We start from the raw sequence: 26,590 nt of genomic DNA, 5'->3' as shown, positions 1-26,590 counted from the left end.
TGAGCAGATATGCATATGGAAAGATGCAAAGAAAGATAAAGCAAAGTACCCAAAAATTGTAAGAGCTCAATAAATATTAGTTGTCATGTCTTTGAACATTTATTTTCTCACTAAAGTTTTGTATGTTACAGAAGGAGAAAGGAAAAGTGAGCCAGAATATTTGTAGCACAGCTTGTTAGGTGGAGGCAATGTCATTTCATATATGTGTACCAATGACAATGGGTACTTAATATAGAAATAAAATCATTCATCTACATTATTAGCTTTCAGTGAATCTTACAGTATCAGATACAGGAGAGGGTTACATGATTATTAATATTATGTTGGGAAGGGGGATCCAGTTGGGACTGGCGGACTGGTAGTGAGGCAGCTCTAAACAGGCAGAGTAGAAAGAGGGAAAGAACTAGGGGTGTATGTATCAGGGCCTGAGTCATCTAATCTGGGTCTGAAACAGCGAAGGACCATTGCCATTGCTTGAGGTTGAAAGTGAGGCAGGATATAGTACAGTTGGGGAAAGGTAAGGCCCAGGAATCAGGAGCATAGTAAGACATGGAGCAAGCAGATTAAAGTAGGATGGAAGCAGGATTAATTTATTAATTTACTCATTCATTCAATAATTATTTATTGAATACTATGTATCTATTCATTCTTCCACAAGGGACAAACACAAAGAATAGACACAGAGGCACAGAAATCTGTGGTCTTTCTTAGAAGACAAAGTAGGAATGGAGTACTCTTTGATGACTTTTACATGCCTCACTGAGTCAGAGGTTACTAGAGGGTTCTAGGAAGAGGAATACTATGAGTAATCTTTCAGAAGAATTTCTGTGACTCAGAATAGACCACACAACGCAAAGAGATCAGCTAGCAGGGTGCTACAAAATTACAGAGGAGAGATCATAGTAGATGGAGTCTGGATATAGTTTTCAGGTAGATGGAGTCTGGATATAGTTTTCAGGTAAAGTCAAGTGAACTTACTTTTGAATTGAATGTGTGAGATGAGAGAAAGTGGCAAGTAGTCAGTATCACAAGGAGATCAACTCACACAGCTTAGGATAGCTGATTATGCCATCAATTTTTACCTCTGCCCTCAGTGAAGTCAGGTAGCTTCAAGTCAGCTATGGTGAGAACATCTTCACCACAAAATACAACTACAGTATACCTTCCCACCCCCTGCAGAACTGATTATAAAGCATATTGTCAGCACGTCCCTGAATTATTCAAAAATTACTGTTGGGCCTACCTGGTGGTGTGGGTGGTTGAGCGTAGTGCTGTGAAGCTGTCTTCAGCCTCTGCAGCACAGGTTCAATCCTGACTGGCCAGAGAGATACCCACATGGTGCAGCAGACCTCTTCTGCCTTGCCCGCTGCTCCCCTCAGCAGTGTATTTCGGTCAGTCGGTCTGTTCTGTTCCCTGCTCTGTCTCTGGTGAATCCTCTCACCCTCCTGCACATCTGGCCTGTACCCCGGTTCTCGTATGCATGAATAAATAAATCTTCAAAAAAAAATCACCCTTACTGCTTGTGGTCTGAGTAACTGAAGGGATGAAGTCGCTATCAACCATCATAGGAAAGTTTTTTGTCAATCACATTTATGAGAGGCACATCTGGAGTTAAATTTGATGTCTTAAGAGGATGGTAGTCTGAATTGAGTTAGAAGGATTTACATGAGGTATGGATAAGACCAGTTGGAGGAGGGAAACTTAAAGGTCAGTCTCTGAAACACTGAGATAGTGAGACTGATTGCAGATGAGGACAGACTAGCAAAAGAGACTGAGAAGTAGATAGCAATGGAGGATGCAGGCTTTTGAAGGTCAGCTTATCACCAGAGTAAATCTGATTATTCAGAAGGAAATCACACTTTCTGTCATCATCTAGGACCTTCTAATAGACCTGAGTGAGAAAGGATATTGTGGGAATTGGGAGTAGTTTGGTAAGTTTGTCTGGATCAGCAGAGTGCCTTGGAGGCAAGCACATCCAGATGGAGACATAAATGTCCATAAGTAGGCCCTGTTTGTAAGTAGAGCAGTTGAATAGTATTTAGAGTTCCTGGAAAGCACATATTTATTTGGGAGGGTGTGCATATAATTAGCAGCAATTTGAAGAAAAAGAACATTCTTTTTGGTGAAACATTCTCTCCAACTGTCTAAATGGGCATGCCCAAGAAAACTGTACTCTTCTAAGAAATTCATATCATTAAATGGCTGAAGAAGGAGCCCACTTTTACTGCCAGCACTGGGGCTCCCTCTTTTCCTGACAGCTGCAAGCCAAAGCAAGTATGCCCCTGCATGAGCAGATTTCTTTTTGCCTTTCTGTTCTGTTGAGCTTGTTCATTTAATCTCACAGGGGATCTGACAGCTTTCTCCAGCTCCTAAAGCATTTCTTTAGCACTCATTGAAAAGCACAGTAAGAAGAGAAGAAAGATGCTGATGGCAGCTCACAGGCAGAGACCTGTGCTATGGGCTACGTGAGCAAAGTAAGCCTGTTTCCCAAGTGTCTAATGCTCCGAGTTAGCAGAAGTAACAATTCCAACACTCTGTCTTTAAGACAGCTCAGTTAATGAATGAAAATGTTCAGCATAACCCATTTACTGGACAGTGGATGATTCATATCATTGAGATATCTTATAGAAAATGTCAGGCACTTTTAATTTATGAACTGCATATATAGTACATGTCACTACAGCCTCTCCTTTTTGACATACAGAACAGGTGATAAGTATCTTCTCTAGTATATCCTTTGTGGATAGGAAAGCCATTTTCACAATCTATACAATTTGCCCTCTAGATAGGCTTATTTTTGTAAAAGCTTACTAGATAATCAAAAGATTTTGTTCACCCAACTGTCCATTTTTCTCTACAAAATGTAGGGAGAAGACCTGAGAGCGAAATTATTTAAATTATTTCTGTCCACAATCCAGCCACTTGTGGAACTTATTACTACTTCCTTGCAAATTCTATCCATAAAGCTCACCTGCAAAAAGCCAGTTCTCTTCTGTCATAGTAATCTCAGGCACTGACTGCTCAAATCTTGTCATCTGAGTGTTCTGCTGGCAGGTATGTGCCAAGGATCTGTAGCCCCTACTTAGCTACTTGGTCTTCCTATTGAAACCCAAAGCTTTTCTGACAACGACAGGGAAAAAGGGGGCTAATTTAAGATTATGGATTCCAGAACTAATAGAAGAGAATTTCCAACAGAATTATCTGCAAGTCAGAAAATACTCCATATTTGCACTATGATAGCCACTAAAGCTCATGTGGTTTCTGAGCAACTGAAATGTGAGCAGTATGAATAAAGATCTAAATATTTTAGTACAATAGAAATTTTAATTACCACCTGTGACTAGTGGTTAGCACACTGGATGATCAAATAGACACAAAGTTTCCTTAGCCTCTGTCCTGAGTCTTAAAGGTCTATTTCTGGATAGATGGAGAGCAACATGGCGGCGAGGAGACACTGCGAGTAAGATCTCCCATTAAAAAAAGTTAATAGGGAGGAAAAGCGGCAGGTCCCAGTGAGAACCGGGACACGGAAGATAAACGGGTGACTCCAGCAAACTACCCGAAGAAGAAAGTGGCCATAAAAGAGGACCAGAAGGGAGGGAAGCGCAGAACCCTGCTCCCCTCCCCCGCCCACAGAGGCGGCACTCTCCGACCCGCAGAGAGGAGGAAAACAACAAACCAGAACGACCCACAAGAACAAACAACGCAGCAAGCGGGACTGTGAGCGGAAAGGAACTATTGCAGCCACCACACCCCGTGAACGGGAGCTGAGGCGAACCCTGCAGGATCCGCCGCAGCGGTGAGCGAACGGCTCCGGGCGCCATTAGAGAAGAACAAAGACCCCGGGAGACGCGCACCCAGCCCGGGCTGCCGGTAAGCCTGCGCGGAAACGCGGCGCGCTTGGCGCTCTTGAAAAGCAAGTGCAGACCGGGATCGCGGCTGCCCAGGTCCCCGCGCCTGCGACCTAGGCTTGGGAGACGACCTAGGCTTGCGGGGAGATGCGCGGAGGTCCTCACTGAGGTGAAGGTCCCTCCCTGAGTGAGCAGGAACCAGGCGTCCAGGCACGGGAGCCGTGCAAAAGGCGCCATTCCCGCGCCATTGAACTGGGCTACAGCCCTTGTCCTGGAACTGAGGGCTTTGGAACTGAGACCCGGGGCACGAAATTAGGGGCGTGGGTTCCCCATGACGGTGGGGCACAAGGCAGACACAGCACCCCAAAGCCGGTGAGGTGTACCCTACCATCCCTGCTCTGCTCCCTGTCCCACAGGGTGGAAAATCAGCTCCCCAAGGGCTCTAGGAGAGATCTCTGGCGCCACCTAGCGAATTGAAGCCAGCACAGGCTCCTGAAGGAGCTAGTGGCCAGCTGGGGAGTTAGCCCACACCGGGCCCCTTCCGAACACGTAGTCTGAGCCCACAGGGAGAGCGAGCACCCACAGCCGGGGCAGACCAGGCGCGCAGAAGAGTGTGCCTGAGACTGGACGCGCAGGGAGTGTGTCCCACATCACCATTTTAGAACAGGGACATTTCTTCAGTAAAGACTACCTGCACAAGTCTTCCTCAGGAGCCAGAGGTGAGCGGGGGAAGTTCGCCCACGCAAGACCCCCTCTGGCCTGCAGTCCAAGCCCAGAGGGGGAACAGGAACCCACCGCTGGGGCAGACCAGGCGCACAGGGGAGTGTGTCCCCACATCGGCATTTTAGGACAGGGACCTTTCTCCAATAAAGACTGCTTGAAACTGACAGATGACTCCTGGAGGAACCAGAGGGGAGCAGAGAAGCCCACCCAAGATGCCGGCCAGTCCCAACAACACAGTGTCCCAACGCATACGGCAAATTAGAAAACAGACAGTAGGGAGGAGAAGAACCACACGCAACCTAGCAACTCTCCAGAGAAAAAGCACACCACAAAAAGAAAACCAGCCCCCAGATTGCAACGACAGTAACTTGGAAGAACTTCTGAGCCTTCCAGAAAGAGAATTTAAAATTGCCGTGATTAAAAAACTGACAGAAGTCATAAAGGAAAACAATGATAAGGGAAAAATAATCAACGATCAGAAGAATGAAATTGAGTCCCTAAAGAGGGAAGTAAAAGAAATGCAGGAGATCAAAGAATTAGTGGAAGAACTAAAGAATTCTGGGAAAAGCAATGAAAGCAGAATTGATGAAATGGAAGAACGAATAAGTGCTCTTGAAGACACAGAAATAAAAAGAACCAAAACAGAAAAGGAAAGAGAAGTACGAAGGAAAAAGAATGAAGAAAGACTTCGGGAACTATCTGACTCCATGAGGAAAGGAAATATAAGAGTTATAGGAATACCAGAAGGAGAGGAGAGAGAAGTAGGAACAGAGAAAATATTCAAAGAGATAATTGAAGAGAACTTCCCAAATGTGAAGAAGGAGCTGAAAATTGATATACAAGAAGCAAGAAGAACACCAAACTTCCACGACGAAAGAAAAAATACAGCAAGACACATAATAGTAAAGCTCCCTAGAATCCAGGACAAGGAAAAAATAATGAAGCTGGCAAGAGGGAAGAAACAGATAACATTCAAAGGAAAGCCAATCAGGCTGACATCAGACTTCTCCGAAGAAACACTACGGGCAAGGAGAGAGTGGAGGGACATAGTCAACAGACTCCAAGAAAACAGATGCCAACCAAGAATACTCTATCCCGCAAAGCTCTCCTTCCTCTTTGAAGAAAGAATATGGACCTTCCCAGACAAACAGAAACTCCGGAATTTCATTGCGACTAAACCCCCACTCCAAAAAATACTACAAGGAGTCCTAAAGCCAGAACCTCAGAGGGACGAATAACAATGAAAGAAGGCCAAAAAAAAAAAAAAAAGTTATTAAAAGAATAAATAAATAAAATCAAAGGAAAGACAAACACAATGGCAAATACAGATGTTAACATATCAATATTAACTCTAAATGTAAATGGACTAAACTCTTCAATAAAAAGACACAGAGTTGCAGCCTGGATTAAGAAACAAAACCCAACCTTTTGCTGTCTCCAGGAAACACATTTAGCTACAAAAGATAAAAATAGGCTCAAAGTTAAAGGATGGAAAACAATCCTACAAGCAAATGGACCAAAAAAGAAAGCAGGAACAGCTATACTTATATCAGATAAAACAGATTTCAAACTCAAAAAGATAAAAAGAGACCCCAATGGTCACTACATTATGATCAAGGGGACAATACTTCAAGAAGAAATAACACTCATTAACATATACTCACCAAACGAAGGAGCACCAAAATATATCAGACAACTGTTGTCCTCTCTGAAAACAGACATCAGAGAAAACACATACGTAGTGGGAGACTTCAACACACCACTATCAACAATGGATAGATCAACAAGACAAAAAATAAGTAAAGAAACCAAAGCTCTAAATAAGGACCTAGAGCAATTGGGCTTAACAGACATCTATAGAACACTAAACCCCAAAAAAACGGAGTACACATTTTTCTCAAGCGCACACGGATCATTCTCCAGGATCGATCACATACTGGGGCACAAGACAAACATCAACAGATACACCAAGATTGAAATCATATCAACCATCTTTTCTGACCATGAAGGCATCAAACTAGAAATAAACCATAAAAAGAAGGCAAGGAACTTTCCTACCTCATGGACATTAAAAACCACACTACTGGAAGACCACTGGACTAATGAGGAGATCAAAGAAGAAATTAAAAAATTTTTTGAATTGAACGACAAGGAGGACACCAATATCCTAAATGTATGGGATGCAGCAAAAGCAGTAATAAGAGGAAAATATATAGCAAGAGAAGCTCACATCAAGAAACAAGAAAGAACTCAAAGAAACAACCTAATCTCGAAGCTCAAAGATCTAGAAAAAGAACAACAAAAAAACCCCAAAACCAGTAGAAGAAAAGAAATAATAAAAACCAAAGCAGAAATAAATGAAATTGAAACTAAAAAAACAATCCAAAAGATCAATGAAACCAAGAGCTGGTTCTTTGAAAAAATAAATAAAATAGACAAACCCCTAGCCAGGCTCACAAAGGAAAAAAGGGAGAAAGCACAAATAAACAGGATCATCAATGAAAGAGGAGAAATCACAACGGACACAGCAGAAATCAAAAGAATAATCAGTAACTACTATGAACAGTTATATGGAAACAAGTTCAACAATCTAGAGGAGATGGACAAATTCCTACAACTCTACAATCACCCAAAGCTAGATAAAGAAGAAATAGAACACCTAAACAGACCAATTACAATTAGTGAAATTGAAATGGTAATCAAAAACCTCCCCAAAAACAAAAGCCCAGGACCTGATGGATTTACAAATGAATTCTACCAAACATTCAGAGACGAATTAGTGCCTATCCTTCACAAACTCTTCCAAAAAATTGAGAAGGAAGGGACAATACCAAACACGTTCTATGAAGCCAACATTACACTAATACCAAAACCGAACAAGGACAACACAAAAAAGGAAAACTACAGGCCAATCTCCCTAATGAACACTGATGCAAAAATCCTCAATAAAATTTTAGCCATCAGAATCCAACAATGTATCCATAAGATAATTCACCACGACCAAGTAGGATTCATTCCAGGGGCACAAGGATGGTTTAACACCAGAAAATCAATCAACGTTATCCAACACATCAACAAAAAGAAATATAAAAACCATATGATAATATCAATAGATGCTGAGAAAGCTTTCGACAAAGTGCAACACCCATTCATGATAAAAGCCCTTGAAATTCTTGGGATACAAGGAACATACCTCAACATCATAAAGGCCATCTATGACAAGCCAACAGCCAGTATCATTCTCAATGGTGAAAAGCTGAAAGCAATTCCATTAAGATCTGGAACAAGACAAGGATGTCCACTCTCACCACTGCTTTTCAATATAATACTGGAAGTCCTAGCCAGGGCAATAAGACAAGAGAAAGACATCCAAGGAATCCAAATAGGAAAAGAAGAAGTCAAACTACCACTATTTGTAGACGATATGATATTATACATAGAGAACCCCAAAAACTGCACAGAAAAGCTAATTCAACTCATCAATCAGTTCAGTAAAGTGGCAGGATACAAAATCAACACGCAAAAGTCAGTAGCCTTCCTATACACAAACAATAAATCTGAAGAAGAAGAAATCAAAAAAACCATCCCTTTTGTTATTGAAACAAAAAAAATCAAATATTTGGGAATAAATCTAACAAAAGAGGTAAAGGACCTATACAAAGAAAACTATAAAACACTGTTAAAAGAAATAGAAGAAGACACAAAGAAATGGAGAGACATCCCCTGCTCGTGGATTGGAAGAATAAACATTATTAAAATGGCCATTCTTCCAAAAGCAATATACAGATTCAATGCTATTCCAATCAAAATTTCAATGTCATTCTTCAAAGAAATAGAACAATTTTTGATGAAATTCATATGGAATCACAAAAAACCCCAAATAGCCAAAGCTCTCCTGAAAAAAAAAGAAGGGAATGGAGGCATTACACTCCCAGACTTCAAACTATACTACAAAGCCATAATCATCAAAACTGCATGGTATTGGAACAAGAACAGACATACAGACCAATGGAATCGAATAGAAAATCCAGAAATAAACCCACAGATTTATGGTCAACTAATCTTTGACAAAGGAGCAAAGACTATGCATTGGAGCAAAGAAAGTTTGTTCAATAAATGGTGCTGGGAAAACTGGGTCGCTACATGCAAAAGAATGAAGCTTGACCACTACCTCACACCATACACAAAAATCAACTCAAAATGGATTAAAGAACTAGACATAAGACCTGAAACCATAAAATATATAGAAGGAAATATAGGCAAAACACTATGTGATTTGCACATCAAAGACATCTTTACAGACACATCACCCAAAGCAGTGATAGTGAAGGCAAAGATAAACAGCTGGGACTACATCAAATTAAAGAGCTTCTGCACAGCAAAAGAGACAATAACAAAAACAAAGAGAAACCCCACCAACTGGGAGAACATTTTTGCACCCAACACTAATGATAAAGGACTGATCACAAAAATCTGCAAAGAGCTGATGAGACTCAACAACAACAAAGAAAATAATCCAGTCAAAAAATGGGCAGAAGAGCTAAAAAGGAACTTCTCTGAAGAGGAAATGCAAATGGCCAACAGGCATATGAAAAAATGTTCAACATCACTTGCCATCAGGGAAATGCAAATCAAAACTACCATGAGATACCATCTTACACCAGTGAGAATGGCACATATTAAAAAAACTAGCAACAACAAATGCTGGCGAGGGTGTGGAGAAAAAGGAACTCTTCTGCACTGTTGGTGGGAGTGCAAACTGGTCCAACCACTGTGGATAGCTGTGTGGAGATTTCTGGACCTACTAAACATAGAGCTTCCATATGATCCAGCAATTCCACTCCTAGGTATTTACCCAAAGGACACAGAAACATCAATTCCAAAGAACACCTGCACCCCTATGTTTATAGCAGCACTGTTTACAATAGCTAAGCTTTGGAAACAACCCAAATGCCCAAAAATAGATGACTGGATCAAGAAGATGTGGTCCATATATACCATGGAATATTACTCAGCATTCAAAAAAGATAAACACATGCAATTTGCAGCAACATGGATGGCGCTGGAAGGGATCATGCTCAGCGAAATAAGCCAAAAAGAAAAAGAAAAATACCGGATGGTCTCACTCATAGCAGGAATCTAGAAAACTTAAATAAGGGACCAGGAAAATGAATAACTATAAGAAAGTGAAAATCAAAATCAACAAAAAACTATGAACCAGAGACACTTTTTTGGGGGGCGGGGGCGGGAGGGGAGGGATTGGGGTCAGAATGGGGGGGCTGCAATTGTATGGGGAATATAACAATAAAATTTATTATTAAAAAAAAAATAAAAGAAAGGACATACAAACTCACTACTTGTGCAGAAGTCCACAAGTACCAACCAAATTATTTCCATGTTCTTAGTAATTTATTATCAAGACAAAGGAAAGCAAAAAACAAAGATTAGAAATGGTAGGGAGAGGACTCACATCAGCAAAGCTGCAGTTTCCATCATTGTCAAGCACTACTCACATCTTTGCTTAAAAAGAACAAGAGAAACACTACCCAAACAAATAAGTTTGCCACTAGGTTTCAAATTTTGAGATTTTCCTGCCTGTAAAAATACAGAGATCCCAGTTAACAACTCAGCTGGGAAAGCACCTGGCTTACTATGTTCATTGTTAAATCAACCAAGCAGCTGTCAGTCAACATCCCCAATGTGCTTATCAGCATTTAAGCCAGACTTTGGATCTGTTTTCAACAAATCCACCAGCTCTTTTATGAAGTATGTAAGAAGTACTTGCACAAATGCTAACACGTTGATTCCAAAAAACAACCCTACAAAAAACAGTATTTTGGTTTTACAAATAAGAACTCCCCCAAATTAAGTAACCAATAACAAGTGGGAGAGCCAAAAAAAAAAAAAAAAAAGGTCTATTTCTGTTCTTAATGTCTTAATGAAAACTCCCATCACTGAAGTATCCTCTTAGAACCTGACTTGAGAGAAAAATTCAAGGTTCCAACTGCTTGCTTGATTAACTTTTCATCATTCTCTTGTATTACTTTGACTTTCATATCTTTGTGATTACATTCTGGATAGTTGTTCTCTCCTTGTGATGTCCTTTTCCCTAGAGGTTTCAGTTGCCATGTGTTTTTTGCTGTGTTTTTGTTTTGGTCTGCCCATTTTGTTGCTTTAGATTATTGAGATTTGAACTCTTCTACCTTTCCAGAAGGTGGCACTATGGTTCTTACATGTTTTTTGATGTTTTGTCTTTCTGGGCTTCTGTAGGTCTGGAGAACTGATGTTATAGCTGGTAAGTCAGGGGTAAGAGACTGCTTGGAAAGGTGAAATGCTGTGTGAATGGTCTGGGGGAGGACTGGTTCATGCTTGTGATACTACCAATAGAACTCCATATTTGTGATACTCTTCTGTCTGCCCACTTTCAATTACCTTCATAAGGTCAGTTTCAGTCCCATAGGGTTGGGGAATAGAGGAACACAGCCTAGCACACTATCCTTGTTTGTTATACTGGGGAACTGTTCTGCTGGGAACATCCCAGCTCCTCTGTATATATTTCCCCTCAGTCAAGGATAAGTGCTTCCACAAAGTTTAGCTCTCTACTCCTCTGCTGCTAGCCAAGTGGCAGCATACAACTTGTACTGCAGTTTCCTACCCCAGACTGTAGCCTCCAGGCACCTCTCCAACCACTTCTTCTTCAATGAAGCATGAATCTACTGTGTCCCTTCTGGTGTAGTCTGTTGTCTCTTATGTCTAAGAGGTATTCCAGTCCTGCCCCAAACCATGGGATTCTCTGGGTGTAGTATTCCACTGGTTAATCTAAATGATGTTCTGGGGAGCAAACGAAGGAACCTCCTCTGTTATCATTTTGGATCTGACTCTCCCACTTAAATTTTAAGTTCTGTATAACAAATATTAGCTATCAATATTATTAGTACAAATGTTTGTGTGTGTGTTCAAGGTTTATATAAAAGATGTAGCTTTTCTTAATCAACACATAACGCATATGATGATACATTCAAATGTATCATATAGTTCTGACTAACATAACATTCTACTCAATGTTAATATATTTTATTCATTTTCCACTGACAGATATTTTTGATGCTTTTTTTTTGTTATTACATATGGGTAAACCTTGTACATATATCTTGGCATATATGTACACATCCTATTTATCACTGTATGACAGGAATTAGTGTCATTCTAAACATAGCAGATGTTAATGAGTCAGTGTTAAAGTGATTTGACTTTTCATGTATTTAAACCTTAGCTCCCTAGGTCAATGATGAGTTCCTTGGGGCAATTGTTGTGGGTACACAGCAAATTTTCAGTAAGCTGCTGAGGCCCTCATAGAGTGAGGTCAGGTATGTAGCCAGTAAAGCAAATCCCCTAGGCATCAGATGTTAAGAAGGTGAATGAGAGGTTTATGACAACTCTTCTGGAGCCAACAACATCTAAGAGAGAATAAGGAAGGAGGTTTTAAAAGAGAGGATGTTACTGAAATACATACTCATGGTATTTATATTGTATAATTTTACCGAAGCCTTCTTCAATGTTGATTTTGATCCCTTGACTCTTAATGGGATAGTTACTTAATCTTTCAGGACAACTCAGAATTGGGAAACCTAAGCATTGAAAAGAAAACACAGATCCAGTAAAGCCAATGCTCCTCAAGTCATTCCACTTCCCTGCTGCTTTGCAGGCCTCCTTATGCCTAACATGTTCTTTCTCCTTCCTCCCTACCAATATTCTATGGGTATCTACAGTGCTCTCTCATATAAGAAGTCTCAGTCTGGATCCAGGCTCTCTTACATCATAAACTGTGTTTTCTATATAATATATACAAGAGTGTGTGTGTGTGTGTGTGTGTGTGTGTATATATATATATAAAAAAGATACTATGTAAGTATGTAATATGTTCTATGTTATATATATATATATATATATATATATATATATATATATATATAAAAGGGAGGTAATGCTGCCTCTGGAACTGATGGACTAGTTCATAGTAAGCCACTTGTCATATCAATAATAAGCAGAAGGTGCCAGATGAAAACCAACCAATAAAATATATATTTGAAGGCATTGAGGAGCTCCTGAGGTAGCAAGTACTTGAAGGATCAGTGTCCTCAAAAGAACAAAAACTCACTAAAATAAACATGACTTTTGCACTGCTTTTCCCTTTGGAACATTTGCTGATTCATAGGCAATAAACCTACACAGAAAAATAAGGAGATTACAAATACAAAACTCAAGTTTTGGTTACCTTACCCTTGAGTGGAAGGCAGGATGTACTGATATATGACATAAAGGGATTTTTTTTTAAAAGACAGTATTCTATTTCTTAATGGAGATTGTGATTACACAGATAATATATCCACTATTTTCCTTAAATGTGTACACACAGACACACACACACGCACACATCACATTCATCTGAACTTACCAAAGGAAAAAAGAAAAAAACACTCACAACTAAGAGTTCTTGTCCATACAGAACATATTCTAGTCCCAAGCACTAGTTTGCATTTCAGCAATTTCCTCTTAGTACTGTAAAATGTCTGGTATTCTCATTCATCTCTACTAACTTCTTTTATTCCTAAGTGGTAATAAAAATCTTCAGGGCAAATAGCTTTATGTTTCTGAAAGTAGTGTTCTTATTCTTTAAAAATTGTTAATTACAAATAAGATTACTGAAACTGTATGTAGCCTCATTCTAGGAGAGATTAAAAAAGAATATGAGCAAGGTAATGCTTGGGTAGGGAAATAAGAAAGTGTCAAAAATCAATTTGCTTACAGACTCACTAGCATATAATAATTCTTACATCTATATACTATTGTACATATAATAATGTATATATTAGATTATGGTTAAGAAAATTGGAAAGAGGGGATATGAGAAATGAGATTAGCAAAGGTAGTTTAGGTGGTAGCTGACCTCACAAAGAGATACAGTTTATGAATCACAGTAAAACAAAGTGATGGATCAACAAGAATAGGTGGGGTATAAAAAGAAAGAGAAGAATGGACTAAAGTAATCAATAAAGTTAATATCACTTCAGGGGGGGAACCTCTCATACAACAGGTTTCTAGCGGAAATGAGAATAGGATAGAGTGTGATTTCATACAAATTTCACATGCTTCCAGATTTCAAGCACAAATGATTCATATCATGTCCTATAAAACTGGTTTTTAAAAAATTGACCTTGGAAGAAAAATATTAGCACAGGTCATTTTCTTTTACTTTGCACATACCTTTGTAGCATTTATGCTTCCTTAAACACAATATGATGTAAGACATAATACTTCAAGTAAGAGAGTGAGAAAATCTAAATGTAAATACATGGCAGAGTTATGGGAATTACCTTGAACAGGAGTCAGAAAGGATGTCAGACAAATTCCTAGAATAAATAAATCATCTAATATTTCAAATATTTTTCTATCAATCTCCAGGTAATTCAAATGAAAAAGTAGATAATATTCTTAGAGAAAATACTGTAATGGATTTAAAAGGTCCAATTAAAAAAAAATAACCTGAATTGATTATTTCCTTGAAAAATGAGAGAATATCTCTAAAGTAAAAATAATGTTCTGAGGATAAAGGCAAATACAAACTTAAAAACTGTATAAAGGGTAGATAGGAAAGTACTGAGACATTCTGGTTAGTAGTAAAGATACAGGCACCTACAATGTAGTATATAAAGTATCTGCATAGATAATAAACATATCTAAATGTACACGTGCAGTTGAAGAAAGAGCTTTAACATCTAATTTCTAAGTAAACAGAGATCATTCTTAAACCAAAGCAACACTGGCAAAAAAGAAAGACAATGGAGGTATCACATTTTCTGACTTCAAATTATATTATAGAACCGTAATAATTAAAACAGCTAGGATTTGGAACAAAAAAAGACATACAGACCAATGAATAGAACTAAGAGCCCAGGAAGAAATCCACACCTATATGGACAGTCAATCCATGAAAAGGAGCCAAGAATATACTCTGGAACAAGTATAGACTCTTCAATAAATGGTGTTTGGAAAATGGGACAGCAATATACAAAAAATAAAACTAGACCACTATTTCACACCATACACAAAAAAATCAATTCAAAAATGGATAGAAGACTTGAATGTAAACCTGAAAGCATAAAACACATAGGAAAAACAAACAAACAAACACAGGCAAAACCTTTAGGGATTCACCTCCAAGAGCAGGAAAAACAAAAGAGAACACAAACAACTGGACTACATCAAACTAAAAGCTCTGCACAGAGGAAAAAAAATAACTAAAATGAAACAACACTCAAAGAAATAACTAAAATGAAACAACACTACTGAATGGGAGAAAATACTCACACACCATACATCTGGTAAGAGACTGATATCAAAGATACACAAAGAACTCATACTTCCTACAAAGACAAAACAATCCAATCAAAAAGAGGGCAGAAGAACTAAATATACACTTCTCCAAAGAGGACACAGAGACTGCACACAGGCACATGAAAAAATGTTAGCAATCACTCACCATTAGGGAAATGCAAATCAATACCACAATGAGATACTATCTCACACCTAGAGAACAGCCCTTATTGAAAAGACTAAAACCAACAAGTAATGGTAAGGTGTAAAGAAAAGGAACCCTCCTACACTGCTCATGGGAATGCAGACTGGCCCAGTTGTTGTAGAAAGCAGTATGGGGGTGTCTCAAGACATTAAAAATAGACACAGGACCCAGTAATTCCATGCCCAGGCATCTACTCCAAAAATTCAAAAAAACATGAATTCAAAAGGAAACTTGCACTCCCATGTTTTTTGTGGTGTTATTGGCTATAGTCAAACTATGGGAACAAGGTAAATGCCCTACAACAGATGAATGGATCAAGAAGATGTGGTATACATACACAATGGAATACTACCCAGCAATCAAAAACAAAAAAAAAACAAAAACCCACACATGCCCATTTGTGGCAACTTGGATGGAGCTAGAAAAGCTAGTGCTAAGTGAAATAAGTCAGGAGGAGAAAGATATATACCAGATGGTGTCACTAATATGTTGAATATATAGTTCCTAAACTAAGAGTCAAGAGTCAGACAAAGACAATACAGATGCTAACATATCAATATTAACTCTAAATGTAAATGGACTAAACTCTTCAATAAAAAGACACAGAGTTGCAGCCTGGATTAAGAAACAAAACCCAACCTTTTGCTGTCTCCAGGAAACACATTTAGCTACAAAAGATAAAAATAGGCTCAAAGTCAAAGGATGGAAAACAATCCTACAAGCAAATGGGCCAAAAAAGAAAGCAGGAACAGCTATACTTATATCAGATAAAACAGACTTCAAACTCAAAAAAATAAAAAGAGACCCCAATGGTCACTACATTATGATTAAGGGGACAATACTTCAAGAAGAAATAACACTCATTAACATATACTCACCAAACGAAAGAGCACCAAAATATATCAGACAACTGTTGTCCTCTCTGAAAACAGACATCAGAGAAAACACATATGTAGTGGGAGACTTCAACACACCACTATCAACAATGGATAGATCAACAAGACAAAAAATAAGTAAAGAAACTAAAGCTCTAAATAAGGACCTAGAGCATTTGGGCTTAACAGACATCTATAGAACACTAAACCCAAAAAAAACGGAATACACATTTTTCTCAAGCGCACACGGATCATTCTCCAGGATCGATCACATACTGGGGCACAAGACAAACATCAACAGATACACCAAGATTGAAATCATACCAACCATCTTTTCTGACCACGAAGGCATCAAACTAGAAATAAATCATAAAAAGAAGGCAAGGAACTATCCTACCTCATGGAGATTAAAAGCCACACTACTGGAAGACCACTGGACTAACGAGGAGATCAAAGAAGAAATTAAAAAATTCTTTGAATTGAATGACAAGGAGGACACCAATATCCTAAATGTATGGGATGCAGCAAAAGTAGTAATAAGAGGAAAATATATAGCAATAGAAGCTCACATCAAAAAACAAGAAAGAACTCAAAGAAACAACCTAATCTCGAAGCTCAAAGATCTAGAAAAAGAACAACAAAAAAACCCCAGAACCAGTAGAAGAAAAGAAATAATAAAAACCAAAGCAGAAATAAATGAAATTGAAACTAAAAAAACAATCCAAAAGATCAATGAAACCAAGAGCTGGTTCTTTGAAAAAATAAATAAAATAGACAAACCCCTAGCCAGGCTCACAAAGGAAAAAAGGGAGAAAGCACAAATACACAGAATCATAAATGAAAGAGGAGAAATCACAACGGACACAGCAGAAATCAAAAGAATAATCAGTAACTACTATGAACAGTTATATGGAAACAAGTTCAACAATCTAGAGGAGATGGACAAATTCCTACAACTCTACAATCACCCAAAGCTAGATAAAGAAGAAATAGAACACCTAAACAGACCAATTACAAGCAGCGAAATTGAAATGGTAATTAAAAACCTCCCCAAAAACAAAAGCCCAGGACCTGATGGATTTACAAATGAATTCTACCAAACATTCAGAGACGAATTAGTGCCTATCCTTCACAAACTCTTCCAAAAAATTGAGAAGGAAGGGACAATACCAAACACGTTCTATGAAGCCAATATTACACTAATACCAAAACCGAATAAGGACAACACAAAAAAGGAAAACTATAGGCCAATCTCCCTAATGAACACTGATGCAAAAATCCTCAATAAAATTTTAGCTATCAGAATCCAACAATGTATCCATAAGATAATTCACCACGACCAAGTTGGATTCATTCCAGGGGCACAAGGATGGTTTAACATCCGAAAATCAATCAACGTTATCCAACACATCAACAAAAAGAAATATAAAAACCATATGATAATATCAATAGATGCTGAGAAAGCTTTCGACAAAGTGCAACACCCATTCATGATAAAAGCCCTTGAAATTCTTGGGATACAAGGAACATACCTCAACATCATAAAGGCTATCTATGACAAGCCAACAGCCAGTATCATTCTCAATGGTGAAAAGCTGAAAGCAATTCCATTAAGATCTGGAACAAGACAAGGATGTCCACTCTCACCACTGCTTTTCAATATAATACTGGAAGTCCTAGCCAGAGCAATAAGACAAGAGAAAGACATCCAAGGAATCCAAATAGGAAAAGAAGAAGTCAAACTATCACTATTTGCAGATGATATGATAATATACATAGAGAACCCCAAAATCTCCACAGAAAAACTAATTCAACTCATCAATCAATTCAGTAAAGTGGCAGGATACAAAATCAACACGCAAAAGTCAGTAGCCTTCCTATACACAAACAATAAATCTGAAGAAGAAGAAATCAAAAAACCACCCCTTTTATTATCGAAACAAAAAAAATCAAATATTTGGGAATAAATCTAACAAAAGAGGTAAAGGACTTATACAAAGAAAACTATAAAACACTGTTAAAAGAAATAGAAGAAGACACAAAGAAATGGAAAGACATCCCCTGCTCATGGATTGGAAGAATAAACATTATTAAAATGGCCATCCTACCAAAAGCAATATACAGATTCAATGCTATTCCAATCAAAATCTCAATGGCATTCTTCAAAGAAATAGAACAATTATTGATGAAATTCATATGGAATCACCAAAAACCCCGAATAGCCAAAGCTCTACTGAAAAAAAAAGAAGGAAATGGAGGCATCACACTCCCAGACTTCAAACTATACTACAAAGCCATAATCATCAAAACTGCATGGTATTGGAACAAGAACAGACATACAGACCAATGGAATCGAATAGAAAATCCAGAAATAAACCCACAGATTTATGGTCAACTAATCTTTGACAAAGGAGCAAAGACTATGCATTGGAGCAAAGAAAGTTTGTTCAATAAATGGTGCTGGGAAAACTGGGTCGCTACATGCAAAAGAATGAAGCTTGACCACCACCTCACACCATACACAAAAATCAACTCAAAATGGATTAAAGAACTAGACATAAGACCTGAAACCATAAAATACATAGAAGGAAATATAGGCGAAACACTACGGGATTTGCACAGCAAAGACATCTTTACAGACACATCACCCAAAGCAGTGATAGTGAAGAGAAAGATAAACAGCTGGGACTACATCAAATTAAAGAGCTTCTGCACAGCAAAAGAGACAATAACAAAAACAAAGAGAAACCCCACCAACTGGGAGAACATTTTTGCACCCAACACTAATGATAAAGGACTGATCACAAAAATCTGCAAAGAGCTGATGAGACTCAGCAACAACAAAGAAAATAATCCAGTCAAAAAATGGGCAGAAGAGCTAAAAAGAAACTTCTCTGAAGAGGAAATGCAAATGGCCAACAGACATATGAAAAAATGTTCAACATCACTTGTAATCAGGGAAATGCAAATCAAAACTACCATGAGATACCATCTCACACCAGTGAGAATGGCACATATTAAAAAAACTAGCAACAACAAATGTTGGCGAGGATGTGGAGAAAAAGGAACTCTTGTGCACTGTTGGTGGGAGTGCAAACTGTCCAACCACTATGGAGAGCTGTGTGGAGATTTCTGGACCTACTAAACATAGAGCTTCCATATGATCCAGCAATTCCACTCCTAGGTATTTACCCAAAGGACACAGAAACATCAATTCCAAAGAGCACCTGCACTCCTATGTTTATAGCAGCACTGTTTACAATAGCTAAGCTTTGGAAACAACCCAAATGCCCAAAAATAGATGACTGGATCAAGAAGATGTGGTACATATATACCATGGAATATTACTCAGCATTCAAAAAAGATAAACACATGCAATTTGCAGCAACATGGATGGCACTGGAAGGGATCATGCTCAGCGAAATAAGCCAAAAAGAAAAAGAAAAATACCGGATGGTCTCACTCATAGCAGGAATCTAGAAAACTTAAATAAGGGACCAGGAAAATGAATATAAGAAAGTGAAAATCAAAATCAACAAAAAACTATGAACCAGAGACACTTTTTGGGGGGTGGGGGGGCGGGAGGGGAAGGATTGGGGTCAAAATGGGGCGTTTGCAATTGTATGGGGGAATATAAAAATAAAATTTAATATTTAAAAAAAAAAAACCAACCCTTGAAAACTGACTATAGAACTGAAACACCCAGAGAGAGGGGAGGGATGGTGGAAGGGAATAACAAAGAGAGAAGGAGGCACATGGAAATACGGTAATAGACAATGAGTGATTTGCTGGCCAGATCACTAGGGTGATAATACCTGATGTGGGTATCCAAATATTAGCTCAATTGAAAATAGGTAATTTTGTTTTCAAAGAACATCACTTTCACTATATTTACCCCATCATACCCTTAATGGCATTTTTTATCTGTAGGATTTATTATTTGTCACTTAAACAAGGGGAAAGAGTATCATTACTTACTAACTCAGTAATTTCTTATTTTATTAATGATTTCAAGGGGTGCTATGAATGTCTTTAGCAATTAGAAACAAAATTAATTTACAAATGATTTAATTTTTAAGCACTTGGAAAATATTTGCCATATACTTCTTTGGGCAGAAAAAGAAATGCCATTAAACTATAAAGAGCGTCTATTGCAACACACTAAACCATCCTCCCCCTCCAATAGCAATTTCCAAAATATATCCTTTTCCATCTGATCCACCCACCTCTCCTTATATAGACTGCCACCATCCTGACACATGACACACTTTCTTCAGCAATTTGCTACAAAACCTGGTAACTAGTCTCCCTTTTCTCCTTCAAAAGGTATTTTGTCCCCTTCAAAATATGTTGGCATACTTTATATATTTCATATAAATAACATATTTTACTCAGAGAAGTAAATCTGACAGTCTGAACTGTTTTCTCCTAGAAATACTTGTCATTCATAAATGTATGTAATTGAGAGTCTGGGGAACCAAGCAGAAAACAGTTACTATGAGGCTGAAAACCTAACTAAAGCTATTAGTGGCCTCAACTGTGCTAGAAGAAAAATAAATAAATAACTAACTCTGGAGCTTAGAACCTACCAAAGTCAAAAGAACCTAGTAAATACCCCAGCCACCAGTTAGTACATTTGAATGACTATGCAAATCAGTCATTAAAATGGCTAATATCTGCTATTAAATCAACTGATATACTCTTTTAATTTCATCCTGGATGTGTACAATTATAACCTATTTTATTTAAATATTTTTAACTTTCTTCATATAGCAAAAGTGATTATCTTAAAACATAAATCAGATCTTAATATTCAGCTGTTCAAAAACTTCTGGAAGTTGTCCAAACACTCTATGGCCCCTGAGGCCTTTTGATTCCTGACTACTCTGCCAACCTCATCTCATGCAACCCACTCCTTGCTAAGGCTGCCCTGAATATACTAATTTATTATCTGCTGTATGATTATGTCAAGCTCTTTCCCCCTTAAAGACCTTTCCATCATGTCTGATGATAGTTATCACCTACTTTCCCTTAGCTAGTTCCTTTTCCTCCTGCAAGTCTAGACTTAAACTTTATCATCTTCAGATCTTTTCCAACCTAAAAGCATCTTCTTTCACTCACCACTCTCCCATCATGCTACAACTTCTACTACCATTCTTAATTTCCTTCACAGTCTATATTTCTGTTGCTTTATTTTAAAATCTGTCTACCTGTTATTGACAGGAACAATGAAATATAAATCCTAGTAAGAAGGTATATTATGCATCTTCTTCACTATTCTATCACAATTACCAATCTCAATATCTGCCATAAAGAATGCATTTAACAAATACTTTCTAGATAAATTAATGAACAATTAAATTTGGTTTATTTCTCTTTCTCCTGTACTATACTTGCAACTCTTCAATGATATCCAACTGAATTCATAATAAAACTTAATTCCTTATCATAGTTTGTATTTTCCTTTATTTATCTGCCTCCAAACATCTCTCCAACTCTATCTTCTGTCAATCTCTATTTTACTCAGTGTCTCAATAGCTCTGGTCCTGTTACTCCTAAAACCAGAACTGTGTTGCTCATTTATCACTGTATAATGAATTACCCCAAACTACAGTGGTATAAAAGTTCATCTTGTTGGTTCTCTTTTTTTTTTAAATAATAAATTTTATTTTTATATTCCCCATACAATTGCAGCCCCCCCATTCTGACCCCAATCCCTCCCCTCCCGCCCCCGCCCCCTAAAAGTGACTCTGGTTCATAGTTTTTTGTTGATTTTGATTTTCACTTTCTTATAGTTATTCATTTTCCTGGTCCCTTATTTAAGTTTTCTAGATTCCTGCTATGAGTGAGACCATCCGGTATTTTTCTTTTTCTTTTTGGCTTATTTCGCTGAGCATGATCCCTTCCAGTGCCATCCATGTTGCTGCAAATTGCATGTGTTTATCTTTTTTGAATGCTGAGTAATATTCCATGGTATATATGTACCACATCTTCTTGATCCAGTCATCTATTTTTGGGCATTTGGTTCTCTTAAGATCCCTCCTGTGTCATGATTAAGATGCTCACGGAGGTTGAGGTAAAGAGAAGGCTTGATTGGGTCTGGATGTTATACTCACATAACTACTGGCAGCAGGCCGCTCAGCTCCTCTCTGCTTTTTGGTGGAAGGCCTAAGTTCCTTGCCAATGGCCTTCTCCATAGAGTTTCTTGAGTAGCTTCATGTGATGGCAGCTGGCACCCCAAGAGAAAGTGATGAAAGAGATCAAGACAAACACTACAATGGCTCTCATAATCTAGTCTCAGTAATCCTATTCAATCAATTTCCAAATACCCTATTGATTACAAGTCAATCCTACTCAGAGTATGAAGGTATTACCAATAGGTAGGAATAACCAGGTGAGAAAGGAGGCTGCCTTTCACAGTCTGTCCTCTGTTCACAGCTTCCGTACACGCAAAATATATTCACTCCCTCTCAAAGTCCTTCAGAAGTTTCATTCCACTACACTATCAGCTTAAATTCCAGAATTTTAGCATCTAAATTAAAGTCCCAGGGTAGATGAAGCCCCTCAAGTGTAATTTCTTAATTACAACTCTTCCTTAGAGCAGTTTCCTTTGATCATAAGGTCTATGAAAAAGAGTGGTGTTATCTGTCTCCAGCATACAATGGTGAGACAGATTTAGGAAAATCACCAATTTTTTTTTTTATTTATACAAGAACTGGGGTACAAGCCAGATGTGCAGGAGGGTGAGAGGATTCACCAGAGACAAAGCAGGGAACAGAACAGGAAGAATGACTGAAATACACTGCTGAGGAGAGCATCGGGTAAGGCAGGAGAGGTCTGCCCCACCATGTGGGTTGCTCCACAGGCAGTGGGGATCGAACTGGCACTACAGAGGCTGTGGACAGCTTCACAGCACTGTGCTCAACCGCCTATGCCACCAAGGAGGCCCCGGAAATCACAAAATATTAAAAAAAAAAAAATCTCTAAAGCTACTTCTACTCAAAAAACAGGGTAAATTGGAGACATCCAGGAGTAACTAAAATCCAGCTAGACAAATATTAGAATTTCCTTTATTAGGATGCAGTCTTACTTCTGCCCAAGAATAACTCTGGTTCTACCCTTGGTTCCACACTCACACTCATCTTTCCTTTTCTATAAGTTTTTTTTTTTTTTTTCAGGTTATCTCTTACCTCTTTCATTTACTATAATCAGGGTCAAGTTCAGAAATGTCCTTAACAGAATCATTTCATTAACCACATTTTCTACTTTTCACATAACTTCAGGTAACAGGGTTGCTAAGCTTATTATAAATAGAAAAGGATCCCTTTTCTTTCATTCTACTTCAAACCCATACTATCAGCTTTACACAAAAACCCTTAGGCTTCAGCCTACAGTCCTCTGTTGCATTTTCATCTCCTCTACTTAAAATCCTTCCATCTTCTCATTGCCTGGTCTCGAAGTTACTTGTACATATTTACATATTTGTTACAGCAGCTCCATACTTCTATTACCAAACCCTATCTTAGTTACCTACTACATTGTAACAAAGTATCCGAAAACTTGGTGGTTTAAAACAGCAAACACTTTTATTATTTTCTGTGGTTCACAACGTGGGAGTGACTTAGATAATAAGTTCTAACTTGAGGTCTCTCTTAAAGTCGCTGTCAAATACTGGTCTAGACTGCAATCACTAGAAGCTTACCTGTGGTAAGGGATTCATTTCCAAGATATGGAAGAATCCCAAGGCTGTTGGCAGGCTCTGTTCCTGCCTGGTATTTGGGAGGAGATACTAGTCCCTCATCAGATTACCCTATCCACGTTTGCTTGAGATTCCTTACAAAATAACTGGCTTTCTCATAAATGAGTGATTCTGGACAGTAAGATGTAAGCCTCCATGACTTTTATGATCTAGCTTTATAAATGACACACCATTTCTGCATGTTTTATTAATTACACAAGTCAGCATTATTCAAGATATTATATTATGCAAAGGTATAAGTATTAAGAGGAAGGGGTCATTACAGGTTGGTTATCACAAGGACTATGGCATTTGCTTTTGTTTTTAAGTGGTCATCTCTTTTTTAGATCTTTGCAAGGATGACACCTAATCATTGCATCTCTGATTAAATGTCACCTTCTCAAAGCATTTTTTTGCCCCACATCTTATACTGGCCCCTATTTTCACTTTTTTACATTGCTATTTTATTTACAATTTGCATTATTATGAGAAATATTAAAATTGTATCTTTACATATTTAATTGTATTGCTTTATGTTTTCCATTCCTACAAAGTTAACTTCCCAAGGACACAACCTTATTTACCTTTTTCACTGCTCTACCATCATCAGTAAGGCTGTACATAAGAGTTATTTAATAAATCTTTTTTTCAATTAATAAACAAATGTTTTATAGAAGGGTTATAAATTACCTATACTTCTCTTTAGAGTTAACTTTTTCAAAATTATAATCTGACTCAGTAAAATGACAGCAGAGTGAAGATGCCAGGTTCACTTCCTCCAGATACCTACAAGAAGATTGCAGCAGAACAATGTGAAAACATTGCCAAAATGAAGGAAAAATGTACACCACAAACTCAGTAGGAGCAGTGGTTCAGAGACGATAAGAAGAAACTTTAGAAAACTGTGCTTATAGAGATACTGGAATAGTACAACCTGCCACAGAGAGGGGTGGCTACATTGCTGACTGAGAGACATATGCCAATATTGTAGATTTCCTGTGACTTAAATAATGGGTCAGGGCCTCCCCGGTGGTGCAGTGGTTGAGCAATGGGCTGCGAAGCTGCCCACAGCCTCTGCAGCACCAGTTCGATCCCCGGCCACCGGCAAGGATCCCACATGGAGCAACAGACCTCTCCTGCTGCGCCCACTGCTCCCCTCAGCAGTGTATTTCGTCAGTCTGCCTGTTCTGCTCCCCGCTCTGGCTCTGGTGAATTCTCTCACCCTCCCACGCTTCTGACTGTACCCAGTGCTTGTATAAATAAATAAATAAATCTTTAAAAAAAATAATGGGTCAGGGCCTCCCAGGTAGCACAGCGGTTGAGCGCTGGGTTGCGAAGCTGCCGCGGCTTCTGCAGCGCCCGTTCGATCCCCGGCTGCTCCCCAGCCACTGGAGGAGGGTCCCACATGGCGCGCAGACCTCTCCTGCTGCCCGCTGCTCCCCTCAGCAGTGTACTTCGGGCCTTCTACCTGCTCTGCTCCCCGCTCTGGCTCTGGTGAATTCTCTCACCCTCCCGAGCTTCTGACTGTACCCAGTGCTTGTATAAATAAATAAATAAATAAATCTTAAAAAAAAAAAAGATTTATAAAAAAAAAAAAGGTCAAATAACAACTCCCCCCTACACAGACACAGACACAAACACACACACACACACACACACACACACACACACACACACACACCTTAATCTGTCAGTTATAATGCTAGATTTCTTCTTGAAAATTTGGCACTCATTCATAAAACTTCCTTCAGTGTCTGTTGAGTAATGGATTTGAAAATTATGAATCTCCAAAATTTGGAAATCACTCACAAAACTCCCTTCAATGTCTGTGAGTATTAGATTTGAAGATTAGTATTAGATCATGAGTCTCCACAGTGCCCATTTTCAACCTAAATTGAGAAACATCATAGAATGCTGACACACAGTGGAAGACATAATAATGAATGAGAAGAATTTCGCTTCTTCTGGTGATGGTAGAATGGCATGTAGCATACCCATATTTACAATAAAAACAACTGCAAAAACCCATGGACAATATATAATATAAAGGTGTCTGAAATATTATTGAGCTATCAAAACAGTCAGTAGTTGATGGGCCAACATCTCTGGGAGAAGAGAAAATGATTGTGGTAAACATAATATTCCATGCCACTTTTTGGTTCAATCCATTTGCTGATTCATAAGCAGTGTTGCCTGATACACTAATAAGCCAAGCAGAAAGAGTTGACTAAGGTTTATAGAAGTTGAATACAGCCTTCAGGGGACTCATCAACCTGGGGAGAAAAATTCTGACATTGAATGTTATTAGCCAGGCAGCTCAGGGTTGAGGGGCCAACATTTTGAAGAGAAGGGAAGCTTAGAGAAGTAAATCTGACAGTCTGAGCTGCTTTCTCCTAGAAACACTTGTCAGTCATAAATGAATGAAATTGAGAGTCTGGGGAACCAAACAGAAAACAGTTGCTATGGCTGAAAACCTAACTAAAGCTATTAGTGGCCTCAACTGTACTAGAAGGAAAAAAAAAAAAACAAAACCTCGGGAGGTTAGAACCTACCAAAATCAAAAGACCTTCGTAAACACCTCAACCGCCAGTCAGAACATCTGAATGACTATGCAAATCAGTCATTAAAATGGCTAATATCTGCTATCAAATCAATTGATATACTCTTAATTTCATCCTGGAAGGGTAAAACTATAACAGTAACACTTTATATCATAAGTAGCAACTTAGGGTAGTTTTGATTCACATTTACTTCATTGCATTGTGAAAATGTAGACACAACAAATGGGGAAATCTACTCATTTTTGGTATACCCAGATAAGAAA

At 38.4% G+C, this 26,590-nt stretch overlaps 1 long non-coding RNA gene across 1 annotated transcript in view; it reads right to left on the bottom strand.

Annotated features, from left to right (window-relative positions):
- LOC119243536 (uncharacterized) overlaps positions 1 to 26,590 on the bottom strand; it is an 83,665-nt gene that overhangs the window by 3,966 nt on the left and 53,109 nt on the right. Inside the window, exon 5 of the long non-coding RNA XR_005124742.2 lies at positions 22,145 to 22,257. This is a non-coding gene — a long non-coding RNA (uncharacterized LOC119243536). The remainder of the gene's footprint in view (positions 1 to 22,144; positions 22,258 to 26,590) is intronic.

The sequence above is a fragment of the Talpa occidentalis genome, unplaced genomic scaffold (assembly GCF_014898055.3).
Source record: "Talpa occidentalis isolate TD23 unplaced genomic scaffold, MPIMG_talOcc4v2.1 talOcc4.13, whole genome shotgun sequence".
Classification (NCBI taxonomy): domain Eukaryota; kingdom Metazoa; phylum Chordata; class Mammalia; order Eulipotyphla; family Talpidae; genus Talpa; species Talpa occidentalis.
Note: the sequence above shows the minus strand (reverse complement) of the source record. Positions and strands in the feature narration are given on the sequence as shown.